This window comes from Oryctolagus cuniculus, chromosome 13, assembly GCF_051225735.1.
Source record: "Oryctolagus cuniculus isolate XC-2025 breed Fujian yellow rabbit chromosome 13, ASM5122573v1, whole genome shotgun sequence".
Classification (NCBI taxonomy): Eukaryota; Metazoa; Chordata; class Mammalia; order Lagomorpha; family Leporidae; genus Oryctolagus; species Oryctolagus cuniculus.
In genome coordinates, this window is record NC_142879.1 from 102,731,006 (window position 1) to 102,746,062 (window position 15,057).

General features: G+C 54.4%; 1 long non-coding RNA gene across 1 annotated transcript; it reads left to right on the forward strand.

Moving 5' to 3' along the window:
- The first annotated feature begins 422 nt into the window (after nt 1–422).
- Nucleotides 423–14,146, forward strand: LOC127483595 (uncharacterized). The gene is made up of 2 exons (XR_007910031.3): nt 423–670; nt 13,805–14,146. It is a non-coding gene; the product is annotated as an uncharacterized LOC127483595 (long non-coding RNA).
- Nucleotides 14,147–15,057: the final 911 nt, after the last annotated feature.

Consider the following 15,057-nt stretch of genomic DNA (forward strand, 5'->3'; position numbering starts at 1 on the left):
ACGTCTGCTCTCTGCGTGATCACCGGGCCCCGTGGGACTCAGCGCCCAGGTGAGGCCCGCCTCTCAGACATTGTGGCATCCGAGGAGGGACGACGGAAATGGGTGTCTCAGGGCAGCCATCGGTGGGCGAGGGGAGAAGGCGGGGCTTTGATGCACACAGACGCGCACACGTGTGCACATGTGCATGCACACCACGCCCAGCATTGCAATGAGCCTACGTGTGCAAATCCACACAGCCTTCTGGGGAGGGGGAAAGACCGGACACATTCGGAGAGCCTCCCCTCGTCCCTTCCATCCACTCCTGGCTGAGTGCGGGTCCTTTGTGTGTCCTGCTCTCTTTGGCTAACCGTGGACTCCTGGAGTTTCGGTCTCCCACGCAGGGCACGGATGGAGGGACAGGAAGTGAGTTGCTGGGTGCGCGTGCGCTCTGAGGATCCGGACGATGCTGGCCAGGCCCCGGCGGGCGCGCAGTGGCCCCAGGGGCAGCTGACTCTCCAAGCCTTGGCGGGCTCAGGTTCTGGGTTGGCTTCCGTGGTAACTGAGTCCACCTCCCCAGCCCTGGCGCCATCCTTAAAGGCGGAGAGAAAGCAGGCAGGCTGGCGTCAGATTGCACAGCCCCGCTGGAGGACCCTGGCTGGCTGTGTTCAGGGACTGTCTTCTTAACGGCTGGGTGAGTCCAACATTCCATGAATAGGGATGTGATCTGTGCCCGGAAGCTCCTGGGAGCTCATTTCGGGGCGGGGCGGAATAATGATTGTTTTTGCAGGAGCGACCCCGATGGTTTTTCCGTTTCCCTTTCCATCATATGTACCCAAGCCCACACTTCATTGAAAGCAGATGGCGAAAGCATCCATCGTCGGACAAGGGGAGACGCGGGGCTGTGCGCCCGCTCTCTCGCTCTCGCTCCCTCTCTCTCTCTGATCTGTCTGCCTTCTGGGCCGCCCTGGCACGGAAGGAAACCTCTGGAACCGACAGGAAACTGGATGCCTGGCACGGTGGCAACCAGGGACACAGGGCTGCTTCTGGGCTGCGCTGGGGTTGGGCTTGGAAAGAACAGGGAAGAAAGACCCAAGGGAATAGATGGAGTCGAGGTTCTGCAGGTCTCTCGTCCCAGCGTCCCGAGTGTTCCGTGTCAGGTTCTTGGCCCAGTGGCGTGCACGCGGCAGATGCCCCTGCAGGGAAAATTGGCACCGGGCCCCCAGCTGCAGAGCCCCAAGCCAGGCCCCACCCCCACTGGCCTCCGCGCTGGCTAAGGAAAAGTGCGCTCTCCCCCGTATCTCTCCCAAGAGCATCAACCCGAGCTCCCTGCTTCCAAAAAAGGCAGAGAGGGCTTGGGGCTTCCCACGCTGCCCAGCAAACTTCCAAAGCCCAGCATGAGGAGGAGGCAGCCCTGCCCAGGGCCCCAGACCCTCAGGACAATTCTGCATCGTCCCACAATCCCAGGGAGCCGACCAAGAAGACCCTTAACCGCCAGATCCTGGACTGTGCATCTTGCTTCTGCCCACACAGGAGACGCCCTGGGGACCACCGCCCCCGAAGTCACTCTCCTCGTGGCCACGCTGCACTCTGCACAGAGCTGGCCAACACCCAGCTCTGTCCAGCAGGCAGTGGAGGGACGTGCGTGGCCTCAGCACAGCTGTCTGTCTGCGAGATGAGACGGCCGAGGGGCGGGCACCGGCACCAGCCCCTGCTCTGCCTGTACCCCCTCTGAGGGTTTCTGTGTGAGGACTGGGGACTGTGGTTTCAATACGAGTTGGCTCCTGAGCTTATGCAAAATTTTTTTAAGGTTGAGTTTTCCATTTGAAAGGCAGAGAGAGAAAGAGAGAGAGAGAGAAAGAGAGAGAGAGAGAGCGCTCATTTCCCAGATAGCTCCATCAGCCTGGGCTGGGCCAGGGGGAGCTAAGGAGCCTGGAACTCCCTCTGGGTCTCCCACATGGGTGCAGGGGCCCAAGCACCTGGGCCATCATCTTCTGCTGCTTTTCCAGGCATTTGCAGGGATCGGAAGTGGAGCAGCCAGGACTCGAACTGGTGCCCTTATGGGATGCTGGCAGCTTAACCTGCTGTGTCACAGCGCCAGCCCCATCATTCAGAAGTTTAAACCCCAAAGTCACAGGTCAGTGGTTCTGAGAAGGTAGACACTGAATCTACATCTGGTGATCAGGAGGTGGGAGTGCCTTAGGCCACTGGGCATCTGCCCTCACATTATCATTCTTGGGGCCAGTAGTGTGGCATTGTGGGTAAAGCCTCTGTCAGCGCCAGCATCACCTGTGGGCACTGGTTCGTGTCCTGGCTCTTCCAATCCAGCTCCCTGCTAATGCGCCTGGGAAAGCAGCAGAAGATGGCCCAAGTGCTTGGGCCCCTACACCCACGTGGGAGACCCAGAAGAAGCTCCTGGCTTTGGCCTGCCCTAGCCCTGGCCATTGCAGCCATTCAGGGAGTAAACCAGGAGATGGAAGATTCTCTCTCTTTCTCTTGTTCTCTCTTTCTCTCTCCCTCTCTCTGTTTCTCCTCTCTCTCTGTAACTCTTTCAAATGAATAAATACATCTTAAAAAAAAATAGAGTATCACTCTTGCGGAAGAGTTGGGTATAAAAGCCCGAGTTGGACCCAGCTGCTTCCTCTGTTTCTTGGCTGACCTGTGTGGTCATCCACCCACACTCTGCCCTGGCCATCTGCCGGCCTCACCAGACACAAAGCGAACGGAGCCCACTCCAGCTTGAACTTGAGTCTCCGAAACTGTGAGTTCCGAAAACCTTTTCATATAGTGAGTTGCCTTGGGTATTTTGTTGTAGTCACAAAAAGCTGACCAGTACACCTGGCAAGGTAGGCCTTCCCAAAACTTTAAAATAAAAAAAATTATGAGTGATTGAGGTCCCCAGGGAAAAGTCCTAAGGAATGAGGGAGCCTGGGGATTACTTGGACTTGGCAGCAGAGGTGCGAGAGAGGAGTGGGGGGCCCGAGTCTGTTTGCTGTGTATTCTGAGCTCCCTCCTCACGGCTGTGAGTGCAGGGGCAGGGTTGCAGTACCAGGTCCCTGCACGGACGAGGGACACTGGCTTCTCCTCCCAAGGCTGCAATGTATCTCCAGTACCTTGGTGGAAGCCGGGAGGAGCCCCTGGGGCCAGCAGCATGGCTTCCCCTGGGGAGCGAGGGAGGCCAGGTGAGAGGAAGCAACATCAAGTCCACGAATGCATCCACCCGGAAGATGGGTGTTCTGTGGCCGCAGAAACAGGAGACCCCGAGGTTGCTGACAGATGGTGAGAAAACAAGGCCCCCAAAGCCCCCCTGGCAGTGAGAGCTGCTTCCTCCTGGGCAGGGCAGGGTTTGCCTTCCCTGCTGTCAGGTCCCAGGGTTGCTTCTGCCTTTCGGACCGTCCTGGATGGTTTTCCCTACACCAGAAAACATCCCATCCTGGGAAGACCCTGTGACTCATCGAGTTTAATCCGCCCAAGTTCAGGAAATCCAACCCAGACACCAGGGAACCCGGAGCTCCAGAGGGACGACATTGAGGGCTCAGAAGTTGAGCCACGATTTGGGGGCAGGCAGTGAAGTGGGGGAAGGAGGGCTCGAGACCCGTCCTGCCTGCTCGTGGGCGCTCAGCACGGCTGCGTTGCTGATTTACCCTGGGGGGACGGCCCCTCCCTCTTCTGCAGGCCCCCAACTTGTGCCTGCCGTTTGCATTTGATTCTTTTTTTTTGGACAGGCAGAGTGGACAGTGAGAGAGAGGGACAGAGAGAAAGGTCTTCCTTTGCCATTGGTTCACCCCCCAATGGCTGCTGCGGCTGGAGCACTGGGCTGATCCAAAGCTGGGAGCCAGGTGCTTCTCCTGGTCTCCCATGGGGCGCAGGGCCCAAGCACTTGGGCCATCCTCCACTGCACTCCCGGGCCACAGCAGAGAGCTGGCCTGGAAGAGGGGCAACCGGGACAGAATCCGGAACCCCGACCGGGACTAGAACCTGGTGTGCCGGCACCGCAGGCAGAGGATTAGCTTATTGAGTCACGGTGCTGGCTGCATTTGGTTCTGTCGGCTGTCTCGTGGATGACCCTAGCCGGGTTCCCGGCAGCTGAGCAAGCACGATGCTCACGTGGGGCACGGTCAGGTGTGCTTCTGGGCTGAATAGAACACACCTGCCCAGGGCATCCCCCTGGGGGTTAAGGAGAGCAACCTCATGGTTCCTCATCCTCCCTCCCTCTCTGAAAGCTGAGTGAAGGGGAGGACCACACCCACCTGTGCTGCCTCTGCCAGCCACGGAGAAGACAGTTTACCTTGAACTTGCAACGGGAGTTGGCAACGACTGCGTTCTGTTCTCATAGCAACCTTGACTTCGGGCCTTGAACACTCTAGACTGTTGTGTCCCAAAACGGTGGTCTTAACGCCATGTGCCACCGAGCACTTCCTGTGCTGGGTGCGTACACATTCACACACGCGTGTCAACCTAAGACCCCCGCATCCCACCTCAGGGCTCCTGGATTTCACTCCTGGCTTCCTGCCCCGTGCAGCCCCTGGGAGGCAGCGGTGAGGGTTCAAGCTCCCAGGTGAACTTCCAGCTCCTGGCTTCAGCCTGGCCCAGTCCTAGTCCTTGTAGATATTTGGGAAATGGAGCAGCATATAGAAGTTCTGTCTGTCTGTTTCTGTCTCTAAAATAAATACACAGTTAAAAACAAATTTAAAAATCAAAAACCTCCACTTGGGCTTTCACTACTCTGTGAGGTCACGGTCACTGCCCTTGTTTTCCTGATGACTTTGAGGAACAGAGAAGCTGACCTGTAGCCTGAGTGTAGACCAGCATGTGGCAGAGCCAGGAGCAGACGTGCCCCTGCCCCCAGCTCAGAGGTCAGGCGGGAACCCCAGCTGTGTCCCTACAACACACACTGGCCTCTCCCTGCACTCCAGAGCTACCTCCAGCCCGAGACGGGTGGCCCACGAGGGGGATGGGTAATGGACAGCGTCCGCCCTCGAGGTGAGCAGCTGTGCTCCGGTTGGCCTTATCCAGAAAAATCCAGGCCACAGCTCCCTGGTGTTGGGTCAGCTCTCTGGCCTTGCTGATGCTTGGGTCCGGGAACAGAGCACCCTGTTGGGCAAACACTGTTCTTCGAGAAGACGTTGGTGTGCGGGACAGAGCCTTGGGCTGGGCCAGGAGACTGGTGCCCTGTCTGGTGACCTTAGGCCACGTACCTGCTACTCTGGGCTACTCTGGGCCTCAGTTTCTCCTACAATGCTAGGACTTCCAGTCCACGTAGAAAGGAAGTCTCTCCGTGTGTGTGTGTGTGTGTGTGTGTGTGTGTGTGTGATGCAATTTCTTGCCCCAATGTTTTGTAGTTTTCATTGTGAATTTCATTGAAATCTGACTCGGTTGGGTAAACTTATTCCTACCTGTTTTACTGCCTTTGTAGCTTTTCTTTTTTTAAATATTTATTTATTTGAAAATCAGAGTTACACACAGAGGAAGGAGAGGCAGAGAGAGAGAGAGAGAGAGAGAGAGAGAGAGAGAGAGAGGTCCTCCATCTGCTAGTTCACTCCCCCGTTGGCTGCAATGGCCGGAGCTGTGCTGAACTGAAGCCAGGAGCCAGGAGCCTCCTCCAGGTCTCCTGTGCAGGTGCAGGGGCCCAAGTATTTGGGCCATCTTCTACTGCTTTCCCAGGCCATAGCAGAGAACCGGATAGGAAGTGGAACAGCAAGGACTCGAACTGGTGCCCATCCTATATGGGCCCCCAATCTTCATAGTGGAATTGCTTTTATGATTTCTTTCTCATCAGGTTTCTTATTGGTATAATGAAATGCTCTGCATCTTTGTCAGCTTTGTGTTCCACAACTTCACCGAGTTTGTTTATCGGTTCCAACAGTCTTTTGATGGAGCTTGTGGGATTTGCTCTGTAGAGAATTCTACCATCTGCAAACAGGGATGATTTGCCTTCCTTGTGATCTGTTTGTGTTTTATTCCTTCCTCTGGCCTCATTGCTCTGATCAAAACTCCCAGCACTGCACTGGGTGTAACAGAGGAGAGAGCAGATGCTTTGTCTTGTTATAGATCCTACAGGAAATGCTTTTGACTTTTTCTCTTTCTGTATGAGGATGGCTGGGGGTGTGTCTACCTCCTATCACACTGATGCTTGATCCGGGTTTTCACCATGCACATTTCTGAATGTCGTTTTTCTGCATCTGTTGAGGTGCCACATGATTTTATCCACGTCCTATTGATGGGACGTGCAACATTTATTGATTCGTGCATGTTGAACCATCCCTGAAGCCCAGAGATGAATCTCACTTGATTTCTTTCTTTTCTCTTTTTAAAGATTGACTTTATTTGTTTGAAAGGCAGAGTTACAGAGAGGCAGAGAGAGAGAGAGAGAGAGAGAGAGAGGTCTTCCATCTGCTGGTTCATTCCCCAGATGGCCACAATGGCCAAAGCTACACCGATCTGAAGCCAGGAGCCAGGAGCTTCTTCTGGCTCTCCCATGCGGGTGCAGGGGTCCAAGGACTTGGGCCATCTTCCACTGATTTCCCGAGCCATAGCAGAGAGCTGGATCAGAAGTGGAGCAGCTGAGACTCGAACCAGTGTCCATATGGGATGCCGGCACTGCAGGTGGCAGCCTTACCTGTTACATCACAGCACTGGCCCCTTGACTTATTTCTTGATGCACTGTAGGATTTAATAGGATTTTATTGAGAATTTCTGCATTTCCGTTCACCGGGGATATTGGTCTCCAATTTTCTCTTTTTATTGTGTCCTTGTGCTGCCTTTGGTGTCTTATAGAATGAGTTTGGAAGAATTCCCTCCTTTCCAATTTTTTTGAGACTAACTTTGGAAGAGTTGGTGTTAGGGCTTGCATAAGAATTTGCTGGAATTCAGTCACAAGGCCATCTGCTTCCAGACTTTCATTTCTGGGGAAGCTGGATGTCACTGGTTCCACCCCGTTATTCAACATCGGACTGCTCAGGGTTCGTCTGTCTTCGGTGGTGGGGACAGAGAGTCGTGCCGACCCCGGGAGCCATGCACGGTACTGCAAAAGCCTGGGAGGATGCGGTGCACACAGCGGTGGTGCTAAAAGTGCCTCCTGTGTGGCTGTGTCAGCAATGGTGCTGCTGGAGACACGCAGTGGGCGTTTTCCCCACAGCAACAGCAGCAGGTGCAGGGCGCACACCATGCAGGCGCGTGTCGTGGGTGGCCGGGCACAGAGCATGGGCCTGGGGGTGACTGGCTGACTGCAGACTGCTTGTGGCTGGGACTGAGGAGGGCTCGTAGCTTGGGGTCTGTAGCTTAGTCCCAGCAGGGGTGAGGGTGGATGGCAGGCCCCAGGAACATGGCACTGTCCCCATATCTTCCTTGGGCTATGGGAGCAGCCTGGGCTCGGGGGGGATGGGCAGAGAAAATTTGCTTCCCAGAAGCAAAGCTAACAAACAGTGAAGACTCCAACCAGCTCCCCTAACTGGGCCCCAAGTCCGTGACGTCTGTGGTACGCTCCTGTGGCCAGGGTGGCCGGTGTCTACAAGGACAGGTCCCACGTAACAGGGGTCCCCCAGGCTGGGGTGCCAGGGGTACAGTGGCCCATGCACTGCTCTCCCAGGCCACCACAGCTGAGGATAAGAAGTTATCATCCACAGTCTCTGTTTGTCCTGTCCATGTCTTCCGTGACCTCATGACCTGGATACCCGAAATACACCCGGCACTTTAATAGCTCCTTCGCCCCTGCAGCCTTGCCTGCCATGGTCAGCTGGAAAGACGGTCTTCGGCTGCAGTAGTAGTAGCTTTTTGATACCGTAACGACAACGACACCGACAGCCAACTTGCGAAGGAAAGGGCCTATACTGGCTCACGGTTTTGGGGTTCTCAGTTCAAGAACAGGTGGCTCTGTTGGTTTGGCCTATGGTGACGGCAGAATATGGCAGTCACAGAGCACGTGTGGAGGAGGGAGAGAGAGGGAGAGGGGGAGAGAGAGGGAGAGAGAGAGAGAGAGAGAGAGAGGTCTTCCATCCGATGGTTCCCTCCCCAATTGGCCACAATGGCCGGAGCTGCGCTGATCTGAAGTCAGGAGCCAGGAGCTTCTTCCAGGTCTCCCATGTGGGTGCAGGGGCCCAAGCACTTGGGCCATCTTCTGCTGCCTTCCCAGGCCATAGCAGAGAGCTGGATCGGAAGTGGAGCAGCCGGGACTCAAACCAGTGCCACTATGGGATGCCGGCCCTGCAGGCGGCGGCTTTACCTGCTTTGCTGCAGTGCTGAGAGTCTGGCAGGTAGGGCCCCAACTCCTGCCACTCCAGGAGTTCCCGGAGGTGCTGTGCCCATAGGCTTCCTTCCAGTGAGGTCCAGTGAATGCTGGTTTCGTTCTTAGGTTCCCAAAAGATCCATGCTTCTCTTACTCCACATAGACAAATCTCCAAACACAATGCCCACTACCTGATGTAACTGAAGACAGATTATAGTCTGGCAAGCACAAAAAAAAAAAAAAAAAAAAATCAAGCACGCAAACACGGATCGCATTTCTTTTCTCCAAAAACACAAGGCAGGTACCGGCTTCCTCCTGGCCTCCAGCTGCTGACTGGGCATAAATGGATTTCGTTTACATTTTTAGAAATAACAATTAGCCCGAAGTTCGTGCCGAGGGGAATGTTCCTATCTCTTAGGCTCTGTGAGGGTTTATTTTAATTCCCTCATTGTTTATGTGGAAAGTTCCAAGATCCATTGGCTTTGCTCAATCTGCAAAAAAAGCCCACTGTCTAAACAAACAGCACCTTTTCTGGCTCTGCAGGATACAGATCATTTATTTTCATATAAAAGTGACCAACCCCAGATTCTGCATTTATTCCGTATGTTGCGCCCAAGGAAGCTGGGTGACAAGCCTCGTCGGGCTTGGGAGCAGCTGTTACCGCGCCGAGGGCTGGGACCCGGGAGGCCGTGGCGCTTTGGGGAGTTCCTGCTGCCTCTCCTGAGCACCTGCCCCTCCCAGAGTCCCACGATGACCACACAGCCCAGCCAGGGACATCCACTAGTGCTTGGGTCGGGAAAGCCAAGGACTGGACTGCATAGAGAAGTAGCTCTTCACCTAAACACAAGCAAAGGCTCAGACATAATCCTGCAAGCTACAACTCCTTCTAGGAGTCGCAGTGCCCACTGCCTGGTTTCAGGTGAGCTGGAGGACTCACGTGGCCAGGATGACGTGAGTGAGAGCCTTCAAGTGCGCATGTGCGTGTTGGCGTAACCCCGTCCCCTGACCCAGGGGCAGTAGACACGCGAGTCCGGGTGGCCCCGGAAGCTTGGGCACCGAGGGAACCTGGTCTTAGCTGGTCCATACTGTGCGATGAGCAAGTCCCGAGCTCAGACATGGCAAGCGCTGAGGTTCTGTGGTCATTTTCTTTTAAAATATTTGTTTATTTGAAAGGCAGAGTTATGGAGAGGGAGAGGAGGGATCTGTCCACTGGAACTTCACCCCAGTCTCCCACATGGGCAGTACGGGTCCAGGCACTTGCGTTGTCCTCTGCTGCCTTCCAGGCTCCTTAGCAGGAAGCTGGATCAGAAGCAGAGCAGCCGGGACTGGAAGCATGCTCCCGTATGAGAGGTGGTGTCACAGTTCCAGCTTAACCGGCTTGTCACACCGCCAGCCCCCAAAATATTGAAACGCAAAAGTGATGCTTAACCTCACTCCTAAAATAAAGCGAAAAAGTACACCAAGAAGTCATGCTGGCGATAGTCTGTGCTCATCAGATGGGAGAAGGCTCAAAAGCTGTGGGCGAGGCCGGTCCTCTTCTCCAGCGTCCCTGCGAGGAGAAATGGGTGTGATTATGCAGTTAGGTTGCAAGCCTACCAAACTCAGAAATACACCCGGCTGTGACTGGACCCTGCAGAGCCTGCTCCCCCATGTGAATGCTGTGTGTCTGCGAAGCCAGAGCTGAAATGTGACATCCATGAAGATGGGGCGGGGGGTTCTGTTGGCTGTCCCATTTCCCAAGTGTTGAGCAGGCTCTCAACACTTATCTGTTGGGTTGGATAAGTGAAAGAAAAATGCAGAAGAGTCTGAATTCTGCGCTTATGTTGCAAACAAATTCCAGACTGTGAAAAATTCCACAGAGAAATGGATTCTTCAATTAATCAATGGCAGGGGATTTAAAAAAATTTTTTTAAAGCAGAGACTAGAGAGAAGAACCTATAGCAGGGGTAGGGAACCATTTTTCTTTTTAAAGGTTTATTTCTTTGAAAGTCAGTTACACAGAGAGAGAAGGAGAGGCAGAGAGACAGGTCTTCCATCCGCTGGTTCACTCCCCAAATGGCCACAACAGCCGGAGCTGCGCCGACCCGAAGCCAGGAGCCAGGAGCTTCTTCCGGGTCTCCCACGCGGGTGCAGGGGCCCAAGAACTTGGGCCATTTTCTACTGCATAGGGAACCATTTTCTATCAAGGGCCATTTGGATATGGATGACATCATTCGCGGGCCATACAAAATGATCAACTTAATAATGAGCCTGCTACAGACTGATTGAATTTCAAGTCCCACCTGCATGGCTGCTGTGGAGGGGGCCAGACCCAATGATTTCACGGGCTTCATGTGGCCCGGCTCATGGGCTGGATATTCCTCACTTCTGGAAAGGAAACTTAAAGACCTACAAGCGATTGCAACCCATAGACCTTCTGTGACTCCCAGTTCAAATAAACAAGATGTAAGGCCATGATGAGATATTTATGAGATAATTGGAAACGGGTATACTGACCACGTAATTGATGACACGAAGCAATTATTATTCATTCTCAGGGCTGGCTATTATATTTCAATCATGTCTTCAGTGTCTTCTTTTTGATGCATGGCCAGAAATATTTACAGACGAAACGCTGTGATGTCCGAGAGGGGACGGTGGGATGAGGATGAGATGGGAACATGGCGGTTCCAGTCTGGGATTCTGTCCACTGTGGTGTGCACTTCCTCCTCAGAGATCCGTGGCTTGGGGGTTTCCAGAAAGAACAAGAATGGCCGTGAGCGGCTGCATGGTTGGTGCTCCGGCAGCCTTGCCCTGATTGCTGTCAGCTGCGTGAGAGGAGCTGGACGTATTTATCTTAGAGAACATGGCTTCGGTCCACTCCCTGTTTGCTTTTCACGCGCCTTTATTTGAGAAGTGTGGTTGGAGGCCTCTGGAATTGGAAACAGCTGGGGCCTTTGAACCCCGAGTGCCTCTGCCCTGAGCCGCGATCACTCCCCTAGGCTGGCCCCGGGCTCCAGCTCCAGGGCGACCGAGGCGGTCAGGTGGTGGTCCTGCACCCTCCACCCCTGAGGCACCCTGAACCCCTACACTGCCCCTTGTAACTGCTCAGAACCTTCCAGACGCTCTGGCCATCTCTGGTGGGGACTCTGAATTCATTCATTCATTCAACAAATACATGCCAGCAGTGACCACCTACTCTCGGGGAGCTTAACTTCGAGTAGTGGGAGATACACAACAGGCAGCTACTCACCCCCTCCACAATTATCCGGGTAATTTCTGCTGGCCACCTGTACCACCAGGAACACAAAATAAGGAAGGTGTTGAGCAGACGATGTTGCTTGGGAAGCCTGCATCCCCTGTTGGAGTGCCTGAGACCCAGTCTCTCCTCTGCCTCCAATTCCCATACAAGTTCCTGCTCATGCGCCTAGGAGGCAGCAGGCGATGGCTCAAATACTGAGTTCCTGCCACGCATGTGGGGAGTCCCAGATGGAGTTCCTGGCTCCTGGCTTCGGGCCGGCCCAGCCCTGGCTACTGTGGTCCCGAACCAGTGGATGGAAGCCTTCTCTCTACCTAGCTCTCTCTGCCACTCTGCCTTCCCAGGAATAATAAGAACAAAGTATTTTGCCCAAAGATCAACCTGACAAATGAATGCCTTATTTCAGTCGGAAGACTGTTCTAATTACAGACACTAAGAAAGTGAGAGGCTGTAGGGTTAGGGTTTCACTCGGAATTTGTTTTTTTTGATGTGTGTGGGGAGGGTCTCATCTTTTGTAAAAAAACACACCCTCACAACACAGAGCGAGGGACCAGACTCCAACTCACTTCCTCCTGCTCCCTGCAGGAGTGTTGCCCAGCAGGGGACTGGGCCACAACCAAGTGTCTTTCTGAGATCCTGAGGTCACCTCTTCAGTAGCACACAGACTGCAGGCGTCGGCGTTAGACTACAAAGCGCACAGGTACTCGGGTGCTGTTTGAGCGAGACCCTGTGTACAAAGATGAGCTGGGCTCAGCTGCTGGCTCTCGGTGATACCAAGCCAAGCCCCTGGCACACGCACAGCATCGATTCTCCCCTCCGGGACTCGGCACTCGGTCACCACCCGACCCAGCCGTGTCCCTCTGCCGGCACAGCTGTGACAATCAATCCGCCTGGCTCAGGGACTCACGGAAGGTGCTGACCCAAGCCCTGACCCCGGTCACACACAGCGCCTGGGTTCAAATCCCAGCTCTGGTCCCAATTCTATCTTCTTGCTAAGGCACACCTGGGGAGGCAGCAGGTGATGGCTCAAATACTTGGGTTCCATGTGGGTGACCTGGATGCAGGGGCCCAAGGACTTGGGCCATCTTCCACTGCTTTCCCAGGCCATAGCAGAGAGCTGGATCGGAAGAGGTGCAGCTGGGACTTGAACCGGCGTCCATATGGGATGCTGGCGCTTCGGGCCAGGGTGTTAACCCACTGCGCCACAGCGGCGGCCCCTAGTTTTGTCTTTCAATGGATGTCTTCAAATGGCCTCTGGAAGCCGAAGCTCCCAGGGCCCGAGTCCTGTTTAGGATTAGAGCCTAATGATAGGACAAGGAAGTTGGATGTTTATTGTCTGTGATCAGGAGAGGGGACGTTCGAGGTAGAAAGTTCTGATCAAGGCCAAGCAGAGGAAGTCATGTTGGAAGAAACAATTTGCAGTCTGATGAGGATCTTGCTTTTACCTTTGTCACGTCTCCCAAGTCTCCCCATGGGTCCCCAGGCATGTGCATCCCTGGTGTCGTGCTGGTCACCCCCCACCCCGTCCTGGGCCATGAGGAGTTAAGAGACAAGATGGAAGGGAACCAGGCAGCCCATGTCCTGGGACGCACTGAGTCCTTCATAACCGACCTCCCGCGCCCTACCCCTTCCCACCCCTGTCACTTCTCTTCCTCCTGTCCTGTCCCTTGGTGACTCTCTACCCCCTCCTTCCCCTCCCTCCTGTGCCCCTGCCCTCTCTACTCTGCATCAAGCTTTCTCCCAGGGACCTGCAGTGGCTCTGTCCTCTGCAGAATTGTCAAGGTCATCAAAAATCAGGAAGAGGAAAAAACCAGGAAAAATGCAAAAAGACAAACAAGTGAGAGAAACTAGATGATAGCAGTGCATCAGCATTGGTAGGTGGGTGTGGGCATGTGCACTCATGGCAAGTTTTTAGAAACTCTGAAGCTAGTCTGAAAATCAAAGGCTTTACAATAATAATGATGATGATACCACAATTCGTATCTCCCTCAGTTCTCTCTCCCCAAACCAGAAATCCATTTCTGTTTGTGTGAGGGTTCCCATTAGCCCTGCTCAGAGGTTCCCCCCTTCCCCAGCCCCCAGCATGGTCTGGCTGGCGCCCAGCCCTGCTGTCTGGGGTATCTCCTGTAGCCCCTGGATCTTCAGCCCCTGTCCAGCTATCAGTGACCTTTGTTCCATGGCTTTCTGAGATTTTCATGGCATCCACCCCCACCCCGTCCTCATCCCAAGGTCAGGGTCACCGTGACATCACTGACCAGCCATTTGCAGCCACCCAGCACCACTGGCCTGTGGCAGGTTGTTCCTTACCTCACACAACAGCCTGATGACTTTTTTAAAAGCAGATTATCATAAAAATATCCTTTTAGGGGCCGGTGCTGTGGTGTAGTGGGTAAAGTCGCCGTCTGCAGTGCCAGCATCCCATATGAGCGCCAGTTCAAGTCCCAGCTGCTCCACTTCCGATCCAGCTCTCTGCTGTGGCCTGGGAAAGCAGTAGAAGATAGCCCAAGTCCTTGGGTCCCTGCACCCACATGGGAGACCCAGAAGAAGCTCCTGGTTCCTGGCTTCGGATCGTCTCAGCTCCAGGCCATTGTGGCCAATTGGGGAGTGAACCAGTGGATGGAAGATTCTCTCTCTCTCTCTCTCTCTCTCTGCCTCTGCCTCTCTGTAACTCTGCCTTTAAAATAAATAAATAAATCTTTTAACAAATACATCCTTTTAAAGCAGTTTTGGGTTTGGGTGCCTCTCGTGTTTGGACTTCACGGTGGCCGCGAGTGACATGTGTCAGCGACCGGGACTCCTATGTGCCTGCCTTTTCCCTTGAGGGTCTCAACCAGAGGTTATGCGGTTAGGAGCTCAGACAAGCCCGGTTGGAAAGGAAGATTGGATTTTTGTTTAACAGAATGTCCCTGCCCCACAGGACTCATTTGTGTGTGAGAAGCCGCTGCCACTGAGCTAATTAGGAGCCATTGATCGAATGCTTAGGGTGCAAAGCCAGGCAGAAGTCTGGGGAAGGATGAAGTTTGGTTTTAACGATCGCTTCATTTATTTGAAAGACAGAGAAGGAGAGACAAAGAGAAAGAAAGAGTTTCCCTGCACTGGGTCACTCTGCAAGTGGCTGCAATGGCTGGGGCTGGGCCAGGTGGAAGCCAGGAGCCAGGAACTCCACCCAGGGACCTAACCTAAGCACTTGCGCCATCCTCCGCTGCTTTCCCAGACACATTAGCAGGGAGCTGGATTGGAAGCGGAGCAACCGGGACTCGAACTGATATCTGTATGCGATGCGGCCGTTGCAGATGGCGGCTTAGCCCACTGCGCCACGAGCAGATGAAAGTGTGGGCTCACCACTGCTCATAAAGCATTTGGAGACTGCATGGGACAGAGGCCTCAGTGGGCCTCCCACCATGCCATCCACAGCTGTGTGGAACACTCGCCTCCTACCGACTCCCGGAAGCAGGGGGAGTTGGTGGCAGGTGCTGAGGACCCCAGGAATGGTGCTGTCCGGGTGTTGCAGGTGGGCAGGCCTCTCCCCAGCTCCCTCCCTCTGCTGGGAGGGAGAGCCCCAAGATGTGGGAGAATGTGCAATGGTGCCTGCTCTGAGCTGTTTACCCAGTGAGGCCCA